Source organism: Leucopleurus acutus (genome assembly GCF_964270905.1).
Source record: "Leucopleurus acutus genome assembly, chromosome: 5".
Classification (NCBI taxonomy): Eukaryota; Metazoa; Chordata; class Mammalia; order Artiodactyla; family Delphinidae; genus Leucopleurus; species Leucopleurus acutus.
The window spans coordinates 72,239,872-72,243,713 of record NC_139147.1 but is presented as its reverse complement, the minus strand read 5'-3'; positions in this window follow the sequence as shown (position 1 = coordinate 72,243,713).

The following is a 3,842-nucleotide window of genomic DNA, read 5'->3' as shown; positions in this document are numbered from 1 at the left end:
AAGGACTTACAAAAACAAACCCAAAACAATTAAGAAAATGGTCATAGGAACATATATATCGATAATTACCTTAAACGTGAATGGATTAAATGCTCCAACCAAAAGACACAGGCTTGCTGAATGGATACAAAAACAAGACCCATATATATGCTGTCTACAAGAGACCCACTTCAGACCTAGGGACACATACAGACTGAAAGTGAGGGCATGGAAAAAGATATTCCATGCAAATGGGAATCAAAAGAAAGCTGGAGTAGCAATACTCATATCAGATAAAATAGACTTTAAAATAAAGAATGTTACAAGAGACAAGGAAGGACACTACATAATGATCAAGGGAACAATCCAAGAAGAAGATATAACAATTGTAAATATTTATGCATCCAACATAGGAGCACCTCAATACATAAGGCAACTACTAACAGCTATAAAAGAGGAAATCGACAGTAACACAATAATAGTGGGGGACTTTAACACTTCACTTACACCAATGGACAGATCATCCAAAATGAAAATAAATAAGGAAACAGAAGCTTTAAATGACACAATAGACCAGATAGATTTAATTGATATTTATAGGACATTCCATCCAAAAACAGCAGATCACACTTTCTTCTCAAGTGGGGATAGAACATTCTCCAGGATAGATCACATCTTGGGTCACAAATGAAGCCGCAGTAAATTTAAGAAAATTGAAATCAAATCAAACATCTTTTCTAACCACAATGCTCTGAGATTAGAAATGAAGTACAGGGAAAAAAATGTAAAAAAGACAAACACATGGAGGCTAAACAATACGTTACTAAATAACCAAGAGATCACTGAAGAAATCAAAGAGGAAATCAAAAAATACCTAGAGACAAATGACACTGAAAACACAACAATCCAAAAACTATGGGATGCAGCAAAAGCAGTTCTAAGAGGGAAGTTTATAGCTATACAAGCCTACCTCAAGAAAGAAGAAAAATCTCAAATAAAATATCTAACCTTACAACTAAAGGAACCAGAGAAAGAAGAACAAACAAAACCCAAAGTTAGCAGAATGAAAGAAATCATAAAATCAGAGCAGAAATAAATGAAATAGAAACAAAGAAAACAATAGCAAAAATCAATCAAACTAAAAGCTGGTTCTTTGAGAAGATAAACAAAATTGATAAACCATTACCCAGACTCATCACGAAAAAGAGGGAGAGGACTCAAATCAATACAATTAAAAATGAAAAAGGAGAAGTTACAACAGACACTGCAGAAATACAAGGCATCCTAAGAGATTACTACAAGCAACTCTATGCCAATAAAATGGACAACCTGGAAGAAATGGACAAATTCTTCCAAAGGTATAACCTTCCAAGACTGAACCAGGAAGAAATAGAAAATATGAACAGACCAATCACAAGTAATGAAATTGAAACTGTGATTAAAAATCTTCCAACAAACAAAAGTCCAGGACCGGATGGCTTCACAGGTGAATTCTATCAAACATTTAGAGACGAGCTAACACCCATCCTTCTCAAACTCTTACAAAAAACTGTGGAGGCAGGAACACTCCCAAACTCATTCTATGAGGCGACCATCACCCTGATACCAAAACCAGACAAAGATACTACAAAAAAAGAAAATTACAGACCAATATCACTGATGAATATAGATGCAAAAATCCTCAACAAAATACTAGCAAACAGAATCCACCAACACATTAAAAGGATCATACACCATGATCAAGTAGGATTTATCCCAGGGATGCAAGGATTCTTCAATATACTCAAATCAATCCATGTGATACACTGTATTAACAAATTGAAGAATAAAAACCATATGATCATCTCAATAGATGCAGAAAAAGCTTTTGACAAAATTCAACACCTATTTATGATAAAAACTCTCCAGAAAGTGGGCATAGAGGGAACCTATCTCAACATAAGAAAGGCCATATACGACAAACCCACAGCAAACATCATTCTCAATGGTGAAAACCTGAAAGCATTTCCTCTAAGATCAGGAACGAGACAAGGATGTCCACTCTCACCACTATTATTCAACATAGTTTTGGAAGTCCTACCCACGGCAATCAGAGAAGAAAAAGAAATAAAAGGAATACAAATTGGAAAAGAAGTAAAACTGTCACTGTTTGCAGATGACATGTTACTATACATAGAGAATCCTAAAGATGCCACCAGAAAACTACTACAGCTAATCACCGAATTTGGTAAAGTTGCAAGATACAAAATTAATGCACAGAAATCTCTTGCATTCCTATACACTAATGATGAAAACTCTGAAAGAGAAATTAAGGAATCACTCACATTTACCATTGCAACAAAAAGAATACCTAGGAACAAACTTACCTAGGGAGACAAAAGACCTATATGCAGAAAAGTATAAGACACTGATAAAAGAAATTAAAAAGTATGCAGAAAAGTATAAGACACTGATGAAAGAAATTATGCAGAAAAGTATAAGACACTGATGAAAGAAATTAAAGATGATACCAAGAGATGGAGAGATATACCATGTTCTTGGATTGGAAGAATCAATATTGTGAAAATGACTATACTACCCAAAGCAATCTACAGATTCAGTGCAATCCCTATGAAATTACCAATGGCATTTTTTACAGAACTAGAACAAAAAATCTTAAAATTTGTATGGTGACACAAAAGACCCTGAATAGCCAAAGCAGTCTTGAGGGAAAAAAACGGAGCTGGAGGAATCAGACTCTCTGACTTCAGACTATACTACAAAGCTACAGTAATCAAAACATATGGTACTGGCACAAAAACGGAAATACAGATCAACGGAACAAGATAGCTCAGAGATAAACCCATGCACCTATGGTCAGCTAATCTATGACAAAGGAGGCAAGGATATACAATGGACAAAAGACAGTCTCTTCAGGAAATGGTGCTGGGAACACTGGACAGCTACATGTAAAAGAATGAAATCAGAATACTCCCTAATACCATACACAAAAATAGACTCAAAATGGATTAGAGACCTAAACTTAAGACCGGACACTATAAAACTCTTAGAGGAAAACATAAGAAGAACACTCTGTGACATAAATCCCAGCAAGATCTTTTTTGATCCACCTCCTAGAGTAATGGAAATAAAAACAAAAACAAACAAATGGGACTTAATGAAACTTAGAAGGTTTTGCAAAGCAAAGGAAACTACAAACAAGGCAAAAAGACAACCCTCAGAATGGGAGAAAATATTTGCAAACGAATCAATGGACAAAGGATTAATCTCCAAAATGTATAAACAGTTCAAGGAGCTCAATATTAAAAAAACAAACAACCCAATCCAAAAATGGGCAGAGGACCTAAATAGACATTTCTCCAAAGAAGACATACAGATGGCCAAGCGGCACATGAAAAGCTGCTCAACATCACTAATTATTAGAGAAATGCAAATCAAAACTACAGTGAGGTATCACACACCAGTTAGAATGGGCATCATCAGCAAATCTACACACAATAAATGCTGGAGAGGGTGTGGAGAAAAGGGAATCCTCTTGCACTGTTGGTGGGAATGTAAATTGATACAGCCACTATGGAGAATAGCATGGAGGTTCCTTAAAAAACTAAAAGTAGAATTACTGTATGATCCAGCAATTCCACTACTGGGCATATACCCAGAGAAAACCATAATTCAAAAAGACACATGCACCTCAATGTTCACTGCAGCACTGTTTACGATAGCCAAGACATGGAAGCAACCTAAATGCCCATCAACAGAGAAATGGATATAGAAGATGTGGTACATATATACAATGGAATATTACTCAGCCATAAAAAGGAATGAAATTGGGTCATTTGTAGAGATGTGGATGGATCTAGAGA